Source organism: Carassius auratus, unplaced genomic scaffold (genome assembly GCF_003368295.1).
Source record: "Carassius auratus strain Wakin unplaced genomic scaffold, ASM336829v1 scaf_tig00022205, whole genome shotgun sequence".
NCBI classification, from domain to species: domain Eukaryota; kingdom Metazoa; phylum Chordata; class Actinopteri; order Cypriniformes; family Cyprinidae; genus Carassius; species Carassius auratus.
The window spans coordinates 1-13,167 of record NW_020525170.1 but is presented as its reverse complement, the minus strand read 5'-3'; the positions used below and the strand labels follow the sequence as shown (position 1 = coordinate 13,167).

Here is a 13,167-nt window from a genome sequence, read left to right as displayed (position 1 = left end):
GGTGCTAAATAAGAAAAGGCAGTTTTTCCTGATTCGGTTGTAAGGTGTTCTGGATCCAGAATGGAGCTTGTGTAAATCCTAGTTACCGTGGCAAAACATAGAAACAAATAGAGACATCATTAGCATAGCTGCTGTTCCAACAAAGTAAAATTAATTAGTTTAACCCAAGCTTAAGAATAAAAATGCGCATTTGATCAGATGCAACTACACTCACTATTTAAGATACATTATTCAAATGCTTGGCGAAAGAGATGCGTTTTTAATCTAGATTTAAACAGAGAGAATGTGTCTGAACCCTGAACATTATCAGGAAGCCTATTCCAGAGTTTGGGAGCCAAATGTGAAAAAGCTCTACCTCCTTTAGTGGACTTTGCTATCCTAGGAACTACCACAAGTCCAGCGTTTTGTGACCTTAGGGAGTGTGATGGGTTGTAGCGTGGTAGAAGGCTAGTTAGGTACCTCACTATTCAGGGAACAGACACAGTGTTAATAGTTTTTACAGCGCAAGCTCTTTTATCATTTAAGCGGGTGGAACAAATGTAATCTTAATAGTTATTTGAGAATTGTCTTACTAGTCACATGGAGCGAAGTGTCCTGGAGATGTTGTCAGAAAGCAGCTCCGCTCCGACTCTACTGGGGTGTAATCCATCAGCGCGAAACAGTCTAGGATGCTCCCAGAAAAGATTCCAGTTATTAACAAATAGCAGTTTCTGTTTTTCACACCATGACTACAACCATTCATTTAAAGCAAAAAGTCTACTGAACCTTTCGTGTCCTCGTCGATACGTGGGCAGTGGTCCTAACACAATGATCTTCGCTCGAAGGCAGGAGGGGGAGAAGTCGTCACCCGGGGCCCGGCTCGCGTCCTCCGCTGTGGATGCACCCAGGGTCCGTGGTGTCCCGGCGTCGGAGTGAAGGACATCTGGGAAGATCGCGTCCTGGGTGCACCGGGCCTGCGCAGAGAAACACACGGAGTAGACGTGGTGGGACTGTTAGCAGCACGCTGTATACTTACCCCGGACTTGTGAGCGTCAGCCCGGGATGATTCCAGCGCGGCTCTCCGCTCTCTCAGCTCGGCCTGCCTCACCTCCAGGTCACGAATCTGCTCCTCCACGGCCTCGAGCTGCATTCGACTACAGTTTACAAATTCATGGGAAAAGATTGCGAAAGTGTGCGCGCAGATTATGAATTCGTGGGTAAAGATTCAAAAGCCGAGGGTATGGTTTACAAAATCTGAGCGCACGGATTGGAAATTCGAAGGATAGGACATTCGAACCAGAAAGACACAGCTTACATTTGACTAAAAGTCTTTATGCTCAAGTAAAGTGAAATAATGAGCATATTTCCACTTTGAGAAACTCGTGTTGCTCTCGCCTTGACTCGCCATGACTGCCGCACATACTTGAATAAACGGAAACACGTCCACAGTGCGTCTTCGTGTTTACAGCGGTCAGCATCCACCAATCCTACAATGCGTTGCTGCTGCAAATAGGTTAGGCTGCACTTCAGTCAAAATTAATTACTTTTCTAAAAAGCAACGGACGATGCACCATACACACAGAACAATGGGTTAAAAATAACCCAACTTGGGTTGTCCTATAACCCAACTCACTGGATCACTATTGCACCAGACCAACAGTAATTTGACGCAGCAAGATGAGTTGATCATTTTTAACCCAACAGATGAGTTAAATATTCTACCCAAAACGTTGGGTCAAATTAATTACAATTCTGGGTTGTTTCAAAATTAACCCATAAACCAGATTAAGTCTAACATTACAGTTTTGTGGAAGTCGTGGCCTAATGGTTAGAGGGTTGGACTCCCAATCGAAGGGTTGTGAGTTCTAGTCTCAGGCCGGACGGAATTGTGGGTGGGGGGAGTGCATGAACAGCTCTCTCTCCACCTTCAATACCACGACTTAGGTGCCCTTGAGCAAGGCATCGAACCCCCAACTGCTCCCCGGGCGCCGCAGCATAAATGGCTGCCCACTGCTCCGGGTGTGTGCTCACAGTGTGTGTGTGTGTGTGTTCACTGCTCTGTGTGTGTGCATTTCGGATGGGTTAAATGCAGAGCACAAATTCTGAGTATGGGTCACCATACTTGGCTGAATGTCACTTCACTTTCACTTTCAATAGGAAAATAAACTGCAATAGACGACCCATATAAAACTGTGAAACTACAAACCTAGAACCGAATACATGCTAGATTTATGCATATTATGCAATAAACACTTAAACAATAAAAAAACAAAGCAATGGAATGTTTGAAAAAAATTATTACATTAATATCAACAATAAAGTAGAAATGATTCAGTTCAAACATTCAGAGCAAAACAACAATTTCGACTGAACTGTGGCTGAACATTCAACAGACCAACAGCAGATCTATAGTGAATACATTCAAATTCCTAATTGCTGCTTTTAAGAGCCATTAGCTCTACTTGCAAGCAAGAATTCTAGTTTGAATAAACTTAACCATTTTAGCCGAAGGCCTGAAACACACTCTGATCATTTCCCAGGGTCAGGATGTGGGGGTATGACTTGCACGCCTTGACCTCATGAAGGACCTCCACCATGTTTATTCCAGGCTAAAGAAGAGAATACAAGAGACCGAGAGTACGAGTGAGTAATAGGGGTGTCACGATTTCGATTTTAAATCGAAATCGATCGAAATTAAGTCACAGTCTCGAACTTCGAATTAAAAAATGGAATCGTCGATGCTGCCACGCCCCCATTTTGTATGACGGCAAATCAATGACAAAATTAACCGAGCATTCAACTGATGCTGGCGCGCGCGCTATTTGGCTTCCGCGAGAGGAAAACTGAATCGGATGCGAAGAAACGGGAGCCCGCGAGCTCATTTCAAACTCTCGCGCGCGCGTGACATGTACTCTGCGCGCAATAAAAGCCCTCGCGCGCGCATGCTCATTCCCCACATCCTCGCGCTCGATCATCTCACCTCTGCTTGCGCGAACAATTTTATTTTTATCAGTCGTGGGGCGGGGCTTGCTGTTTTAGTTGTTATCTCAAATGTCATTGGTTATTCCCCTTTTCCTAAAGTCAGTATTCGACGCCTGTTAGAAAATGAGTAATAATTCACTTGACTTGACCCATGACTTCATCAGTGGACCAGATACATGCGAGTAATCATTTCTTTTGCTTGTTTAATTTATTTTTGTCTTTAATGTAATTTAATGCATTGTTTATAGAGTAGATCTTTTGTAGATACTTGATTAACTGGAATTCTTCTGATTGCTAGTGATTGCAGTCTTGTAATAAGAGATACACATATTTTACAGACTGTAATGATGCACACACACACACACACACACATACTGTTCATACATACATTGAATGTCATCTTTTGTGACTGCACTTACAAAAGAGAAACTGGATGGCAGTTTAAGTTTTCAATTGACTAAAGAATTTTGTTATGGTTATACTAAAGTTATTGTTACATTATGTTGTTAATAAAAGTTTTAAATTTGACAGTGTAATGTGGTACATTGCAAACAAAGGTCAGATATTATATTACATAAAAGTCTAGTTTGAAAAATGACAATCTGTGCTTTAAAGAGAATAAATGTAAAAATCGAGAATCGAATCGAACCGTGACCTTAGAATCGAAAATGCAATCGAATCGAGGATTTGGAGAATCGTGACACCCCTAGTGAGTAAGGACCAAATGTCTACCGATTACTATAGTAGAATTGAAATACAGCATTTCTAATTTAAGAAGTTGAACTGTAATAGTCCACATTTCATTGCAAATAACCAATATTCCAAACCTTTTTTTTTTTTTTTGATGCTTTGATAGTGACCTCGACGCGTTGTCCCAGCCCTAGTCATGTGCAAACCATAGACTGTATAAAAACATGGACATAGTGTCCGTGACGTCACCCGTAGACTCCTGAAGTGTGTTTTTGAAGCCTAAAGTGTGCAGAGCGAGCCGTCGCCATCTTGGCAGCGCGTCACCGCAAAACTCTCCCGGCCAATCAAAAATGAGCAAAAAGGCGAGAGCTACTTGCTGAAGCCACGCCCACTTCGCGCGTCAGCAGCGGCAATCCACCTGTCACTCAAGTGGCCACGCCCTTAATTATGCAGAACTTTAAGTCTTAATATAATTTAAACGGATGAGTTATAAAAAAAATAAAAAAATTCACCACCCTCACAGTTGTCATGAAGGGCAAAATTAGCTATGTAGACCAAAATCATTTTTTGAACCAGGCTGAAAAAGTTGGGCATTTTAACATGGGGAGTCTATGGGACTGACTTTCTTCTGCAGCCAGCCTCAAGCGGCCAGTCGATGAATTGCAGTTTTAGTCACTTCCTTATTGGCCTCACGAGAGAGAGCGGGAGGTTCACGCTCGGTGCAAACGTAAAAATAGGCCTATGTTTCACTTTTAAAAAAAAAATCACAACAGCGCGAACTGCTGCATGAGTCATTAGTTAACAGACGTAAAAGATCAGCCAGCTGTTTTTTTTTTCATTAATATATATATATATATATATATATATATATATATATATATATATATATATATATATATATATATATACAGAATCTGAATTAAAATGTGTTTGATTTAAGCCTACATTTCAAAATTTGTGTCAAAATTATATCGCGCATACAGCTCAACGCGATTGTTATAAAGGTGTTTAAACAACAATACACTTCCACTTGCATGTATTTGACAATCAGAATATCAGATATTTCATTCCATAGCTAACACATTTGTAAATATGGGCCATCCAGGGTTGGTTTTTTTATCATTACATGTGAAAATGACTTTGTGCAGCTCATTCACATGCACACTCTGGCGCAGATCCGCCTCTCGCGATGCTCAGCTGTGAACGATTTAAAAATGTTTGACTTGAAGCACGACTGCAGACGGTGGTATGATTCGCTCTTTTGTTGTTCTGTTTTCTTTCAGGATCAAAAATACAACAAATTAAAGAGTTTATCTGTATTTCCGACTGATGAGAACTATTCATAAATCAGTCAATTTTGTATTTTATTATGAGATATTTTATTTTAATGTGGTCAGTGACTCAAGCACTGATGGACCAAAGTTCACGTATTTCGACATTTGCAGTAAAAACGTGAAATATAAATTCTCAGAAAATGCATTTAATACCAATTTATTGAAACGTCTGTTTTATATACTCCATTAATAAAGGAGTCCAGACATTGGAAAAATATCAGTCCACATGCGTTTTATATTTAATATGAGGGAAATAGACATGCATGCGTGACAAAAAATATTTAACTTTTGGGTAGCAAAATATTTTTTAGTAATTCTGTCAATTACACTGAGGTTATTACATTGTCTGCTATATATTTGCTTCTTATTTATTAAATACGGGCAATTGATTGATAAAACATTGATCAAAATTAAGATATCATTTATAAAAAACGAATCTCTTTTAAAAAGAGTTTTCCATAAAACAAAACTTAATGAAATCATGTTTTACCAAAAACAGCGCCTCTGCCTCGAGAGTCGATGATAGCCCTGAAGACGCCTAGCAATGATATACCTTTAGTGGTATTATACCTTTAGTTAATTTATACCTTGAGTCTTCGTAGCACGCTAAGAGACAGCGTTCTTTGGTCAGAACCATGGAGAGCGATCGCGGATAGGTCCGTCCTATGCACCGAAACTTTCAACAATGCAACAAAATATTTAAAGAGCATCAAGCTATTAAAATCTATATTATGTTTACACACAGATAATATAACAGTAGGCTATATTAGTCAATATTTTTATTAGGTTAAGCAGTGATTGGATATTTTTTTTTTTTTTTTATGTATTTAATTTAAGGCCCACCCACAATTGGTCTGGTCCATCCAAAACTGTAATCCTGGCACCGTGCCTGGGCCACACTGAGCTGTGCGTAACGCCCACAGACGTGAAGTGAATCAGACAGATGCTGTCCTGTACTGTCTGAAATTCTGTGGCGAAGCATGTGCAAAACAGATTGAACTAATCATGAAGTCAATCAGGATACATAACACAGCCTACTATAGGCCTACACCCAAAATTGTCTGATGTAGACTAGACTAGGGCTGCACGATCTGTCGTTTAAGCATCGATATCGCAATGTACGAATCCACGATAGTCACATCGCAGGATGTGCGATGTAGGATGTCGTAGTTGATTTGTTATTCATTAACTGTATGGGCCAGCTGCTCCCCGGCCCTTGACCAATGTGATTCGCAGATTAATTGCACAGCTTAACCATCATAGAGTGAAAGTTTATCATTGACAGGACTGAAAACCACATGCAAGTTTAACAGGGCAGAGAGAGAGAGAGAGCGCGAGAGACAGAGAGAGAGCGCACGAGAGAGACAGAGAGAGAGAGAGCGTGCACGAGCGAGAGACAGAGAGAGAGAGCGTGAGATTGACAGTGAGAGAGCACGCACGAGCGCGAGAGACAGAGAGAGAGCGCAGGAGAGAGACAGAGAGAGAGAGAGCGTGCACGAGCGAGAGACAGAGAGAGAGAGAGAGCGCACGAGAGAGACAGAGAGAGAGAGAGCGTGCACGAGCGAGAGACAGAGAGAGAGAGAGAGCGCACGAGAGAGACAGAGAGAGAGAGAGCGTGCACGAGCGAGAGACAGAGAGAGAGAGCGTGCACGAGCGAGAGAGAGAGAGAGAGAGAGAGCGCGCACGCGAGAGACAGAGAGAGAGCGCACGAGAGAGACAGAGAGAGAGAGCGTGCACGAGCGAGAGAGAGAGAGAGAGAGAGCGCGCACGCGAGAGACAGAGAGAGAGCGCACGAGAGAGACAGAGAGAGAGAGCGTGCACGAGCGAGAGAGAGAGAGAGAGAGAGCGCGCACGCGAGAGACAGAGAGAGAGCGCACGAGAGAGACAGAGAGAGAGAGCGTGCACGAGCGAGAGACAGAGAGAGAGAGAGAGAGAGAGCGTGCACGCGAGAGACAGAGAGAGAGCGCACGAGAGAGACAGAGAGAGAGAGAGCGTGCACGAGCGAGAGACAGAGAGAGAGAGAGAGCGTGCACGAGCGAGAGAGAGAGCGCGCACGCGAGAGACAGAGAGAGAGAGAGCGTGAGATTGACAGTGAGAGAGCGCGAGAGAGAGCGAGCCGTCTACAAACAACACCAGCGCTGTCTTGATCGCTCTCCCTCGCGCATATTAATCAATTGACACGATGGTGTCGATGTACGTGTGCTCACCCCATTTTTGTTTGTAAGAAAAAATATCGCAATATATAATGGCAGAGAAATAAAATCGCAATGTCATTTTTTCCCAATATCGTGCAGCCCTAGACTAGACCAAATTGCGTTACTCAGTTTTGTGGTAACGTTAGCCATGTTCTTTATGTAACGGCTTTTTGACAGCTTCGGCTGAGGTTGCCCTTGTGTTAATGCCAAAGGCCGTGTAATAACTTCTGTATGACCTGGCAATAAAATTTGAAAAAAGTGTCTAATGTGATTGGCTTAACTGGTTTGATTTCGGGTGCAGGTCGGGTGTCGGTTCGATTTTAAGCGGGTCGGGTGCGGATTTTAATTAGTGCTGCTGTTGGAAAACGGTTTTAATGCGGTTTTAAGCACTGCGGGTAAGGGCAGGTGCGGATTTACAAATTTGTAAAGTGCAGCTCTCTGGCTCAGATGTTGATAAAATGAATAAAGTTTCCCCTTTAGATGTGCTTGAGGACTTACAGGCTTATGGTTGATGAAGGCCAAGCTGCATTCCTGTATGGTGAGGCGAACTACTTTCACACCGTGGCCAACTTTGTAAATTGTAGGTAGAAGCAAGGCTGGCAACTGCCTCAGGGCGAGTTCCCCAACACCATCTGTAGGAGGACATAGGTGTCAATACGATGTGAAATAGCATACCTGTGATTTAACAATACCTGCAATTTCATCGTATATAAATTGCATAAATACCATATTTTCCAGACTATAAGTCGCACTTTTTTTCATAGTTTTGCTGGTCCTGCGACGTATAGTTAGGTGCAACTTATTTATAAAATTAATTTGATGTGAACCAAGAGAAATGAACTAAGAGACATGAACCAAGAGAAAACATTACCGTCTCCAGCCACATGAGGGCGCTCTATGGTGCTCCTGTAGCATACCCCTGAGCAGCATAGAGCGCCCTCTCATGATTGTAGACTAATGTTTTCTCTTGGTTCTAAATAAATGCGACTTATAGTCCAGTATAGAAGTTTTTTTTTCCTCATCATGACGTATTTTTGGACTGATGCGACTTATAGTCCAGTGCGACTTATAGTCACAAAAATACCCTAACCTGCATCTTTCATTGCATTCCCTGCATTTACAAGATCTGCTGAAAAAGAATATACCTGGTGTTAATCCATCCAGGGGCAATGTCAGCTTCCCCTCCTGTCTTACAGGTACAGGATCTTCTCAGCATAAATGGGTAGCCAAGTTTCAGACAACTTTGATGCAGCATCCCCATGTAGGACAAGAAAGTCCCGTGCAATCTATAAAATGGAAAACACATTTTTAAAACCAATTTAATGTGGCACACTAATAAGACATTATAAACAATGTTTCCTCATATGTAAGATCATATTTCCCTATACCTACCATGGATCTGATCGATGGTCCAATTGTTGTCCCTAATCCACTTGGTCCTTTGTAGGTCTCTATCTGGCTGAGGGGCTGAGAATTGTTTCTCAATTCGTTAAACTGTGATTCTATAAAAGGCTGTGTCCGTTCAACTAGGCACTATTTTCTGTATTTGTTGTGCAACCTCTTATCAATGTTCATGTTCATGCAAAAGCTTGCATAAGAACACGTCGTGCTGCGGTCACTTGCAGGCATTGAACAACAGAAGATGCATTGATGTGTTGCATAGCACATACAGAAAATCTTTACCCAGTGACAGCATTTTTAAAAAGAACAAGTCAACAATATAAATGCAATGAATTTTGTGGAGTAAACGTAAAATAACCAAATCAAAATTCAAGACACAGGACTTGAGTTGTTAATTAAAACCTTTGCATTGGCCATATTGACGGTAAGCATTTCATACATATTTATGTCCTATAATTCAAACTACCACTTTAAAGTACTGCTGAAAATATATATTTCATAAGAATCCATGTCTGAAAAGGGCTTGAGTAGCAATACAGACTTGATATGCGGTGGATGGGAAAACAAATTTCTTACCTCTAATGTTAAATCTTTTGACAAGTCACAAGGTCTGTCAAAGTGTTAATGACAAAGTTGTCCATTGATCTGAAACGAACACAAAAACAGCTTACGCAAAAATACAATTGCTATTGTATTAACTATTCATACGTCACCATGCAAAAGCAATGCAGACTACAGCAGCAGAAATGTAAAACGATGTGAAGATACCATTTTATTTAACATCACAAAATAGAGAGAAAACAATCCTCCCTCTCTCTATTTAATTCATAACAAGTTGCATACATGTACATTGTGTATGTTCTTACAGCACAATAATATTTGTGGCTGCTCACAGCAAAGACTTCAGTGCACATAAATATATTATATATTTCTTGATGTTACAGACCACGCGCAGAAGCCCAAGTAACGTTAGACAGAGAAGACAGTTCTGCAAAATAAGTGCATCCGATCTTTATACGTATACATAACTTAATAAACCAAACACAAATTTGAAGTAAACTCATAATGAACACTATAACTTTGTAACTGGATTCAATTTGAATAGAATTAAACGCGTTTCACAATCACCTCGTGTTACAGCGTTCAAAAATGGCGGACAGTCTGCATATCAACATATTCACAATCCCGATGGATAATACCCGAAATATCAGCGGTATGAACATATACATTTATGTTACAGATCTCGTGTGCATATTATCAAATTGCTGTAACAATAATACCTTCAAAATACAAGGAAAATTTGACGCGGAAAAATCTGTGTAGCTTCACACCAAATGCTCTGCAGATGTAAGGGCGCAGGCGCGCACACAGCTCCTCCTTTCAGTTTTCAAAATAAGAGTCTTGGTTTCACACTACTGCAGACTATTCTTAAACTAACCCTGTGTTGATTTACTTTCAAGTCTCGCATCTTTACAATTCACATGAATAAATATAAACTTATCTTTCACAAAATCAAAATATCTCACTGTTTTTACATATTTTAATCGGTAAACACTGCATGTTATGCCTTCACGTCACATTAAAACCCAGCCGGCATTTCAACATTGAAACAAGGTCAGGTACCATGGTTGTATGATTCAGTGTCTCTGCAGTGGATTATAGATCAACAGCGCCACCTGCTGTCGACACGCGGCTATTGATATGCTACAGTCAAAAATCTGTAATAATTCAATCAAAATAAAATATATAAAATAATGGTTTCTATTTTCATTTTCCTTTAAAATATCATTCTGTGATAAAAAAAAACAAACATAATAAATCATTCTGATCCCAAACTGTGACCAGTGTGTGTGTGTGCGTGCGTGTGTGTGTGTGAGTGAGTGGCACTTACACACTAATCCCCACAATAATATGTTAAATACTCATCTGAGGACGAATATAATTTATATAGGAAGATATAAGTTTATATGCAATATTATCTTTTCTTTTCATCATCATCTTTAAGGGTTCATGATAATTTCTGTTCAACTTTATTCTCAGTTGATAAATCTGAATCAGAGTCGCGAACATGCTCCGAATTCCCGATCTGAATCAAAACAATCAACAATACATCCTAAAAGAGTTGAATTTTTTGTTTAGAAAGAAAGAATCAATTTTTCTGATCCCAAACTTTTGAACTCTAGTGTTTATTGTTAGAAAATACTTCTATTTTAAATAAATGCTCTTCTTTTTAACTTTTCATTCATCAAAGAATCCTGAAAGAAGAATCACAGTTTCAGCAGCACAACTCTGATAATGAAATCATAATATTAGAATGATTTCTGAAGATCATGTGGCACTGAAGACTGGAGTAATGATGCTGAAAATCACAGCAATAAAATAGATTTTAATGTAGCTATATTAAAATAGAAAAAAATTAGTTTTACTTCATAATAATATTTCACTTTTTCCCCTGTATCTTTGATCAAATAAATGCAGTTTTGATAAGGAAACTCCTGTAAAAAAACGAAAAAATAAATAAAAATCATTCTGATACCAAACTCTGACCGGCGTGTGTGTGTGTGTAGCACTTACACACTAATCCCCACAATAATAAAAGATGTTAAATACTCATCTGAAGAGGAAACAATGTTGCATCATAATAAAAGGATGTGTGACGTACACTTTTCTGTAAACTGAGCCAAACATTTTTTCACTGATTTAGGGTAGAGTAAGAATATTTACTGTATTGCGCAAGTTAGTTCATATTTAGATATAATTTTATATGCAATATTACCTTTTCTTTCATCATCATCTTTAAGAGTTCATGATAATTTATGTTCAACTTTATTTCTCAGTTGATTAATCCATCCACAATTCATAAAACACAACACATGCAACTGAGGTAAAAGAAGTATTAACTTCCAAAAGTCATTGAAATCAATTAAAAATCACATCGTCAGGTTAAAAAAAAAAGCCTCAGGTCAAATATTCATTTATCACAAATTAACTGTTTGACAAACACTTCCTGCTCTGATGTACAGATCTTAATTTAAAAAAAATCACAAAAATGCTCCGAAGTGCCGATCTGAATCAACCGAGTCGCGAATAGGCTCCGAAGTGCCGATCTGAATCAACAGAGTCGCGAACATGCTCCGAAGTGCCGATCTGAATCAACCGAGTCGCGAACAGGCTCCGAAGTGCCGATCTGAATCAACCGAGTCGCGAACAGGCTCCGAAGTGCCGATCTGAATTAACCGAGTTGCAAACAGGCTCCGAAGTATCTGAAAACTTCGACCAAGGAATGTAAAAAATGAATGCATTTTAATATAGTAAGAATGATTAAGATTGATCTTCCTCTATATTATATTAACATCCTTTTAACGAGCAATTCACCATAAGATCACCTTTACACTGTAAAAAAAAACACTATATTTCAGTCTATATTAATAACCTCTATGTAAAAAAACATAGAATACCATTCTTACCAAATTCATTCAAAACGTTATTAAATCATAATTCGTTTTTTAAACACTTACAGGAACTTTCAGAGCTGATTTCAAAGTTACTGCGTTTATAAAACAACTCTATGAAAGACTCAGATCACGTATCTAAAAATAAATCGCTATAGTAAAAGAGAATTAATAAAAGGAGTGAAGTTTTCTACTGTTCTGCTGTGTTTGGTCCTCACGCGCGTCTGACGCTCCGCGGCCCGTCTCCGCCCCTCACACGCGTGTTTACAGCACAAAATTAATCATCTGTGCTAATTATACATTTACTTCATTGTCAGCTTCAGGAACTCCCCTTATTATTGTTCAATGAACTGTTTGAAAGAAAAAAGGTTGTACTTCAGTGTCTCTGCAGGTGATTATAGATCAACAGCGCCACATGCTATTGACACGCGGCTATTGATAGTGATGCTACAGTCAAAAATCATTAATAATTCAAACTTATCAAAATAAAATGTATAAATAATGGTTCTGTTTTAATTTTCCTTTAAAATATCATTATTTCTGTGATTTAAAAAAAAAACATAATAAATCATTTGATCCCAAACTCTGACCAGTGTGTGTGTGTGTGTGTGTGTGTGTGAGTGGCACTTACACACTAATCCCCACAATAATCAACATGTTAAATACTTCATCTGAAGAGAAACAATGTTGCATCATAATAAAAGGATGTGTGACGTACACTTTCTGTAAACTGAGCCAAACATTTTTTTACTGATTTAGGGTTTAGAGATAAGAATATTTACTGTATTGCGCAAGTTAGTTCATATTTAGATATAAATTTATATGCAATATTACCTTTTCTTTCATCATCATCTTTAAGAGTTCATGATAATTTATGTTCAACTTTATTCTCAGTTGATTAATCCATCCACAATTCATAAAACAACACATGCAACTTAAAGAAGTATTAACTTCCAAAAGTCATTGAAATCAATTAAAAATCACATCGTCAGGTTAAAAAAAAGCCTCAGGTCAAATATTTTTTTATCACAAATTAACTGTTTTGACAAACACTTCCTGCTCTGATGTCCAGATCTTAATTAAAAAATCACAAACAGGCTCCGAAGTCCCGATCTGAATCAACCGAGTCGCGAA

General features: G+C 39.3%; 1 long non-coding RNA gene across 3 annotated transcripts; it reads right to left on the bottom strand.

Annotated features, from left to right (window-relative positions):
• Positions 1-899: 899 nt before the first annotated feature.
• Positions 900-9,967, bottom strand: LOC113077304 (uncharacterized). Of its 3 annotated transcripts, none has more exons than XR_003281295.1 (6): positions 9,862-9,967; positions 9,158-9,226; positions 8,573-8,647; positions 8,326-8,466; positions 7,679-7,812; positions 900-953 (listed from the first exon to the last, which is right to left on the bottom strand). It is a non-coding gene; the product is annotated as an uncharacterized LOC113077304 (long non-coding RNA). The 3 variants fall into 3 exon arrangements; XR_003281296.1 differs by lacking the exon at positions 900-953 and adding an exon at positions 975-1,133; XR_003281297.1 differs by lacking the exon at positions 900-953 and adding an exon at positions 2,029-2,588.
• Between the last annotated feature and the right edge of the window lie 3,200 nt (positions 9,968-13,167).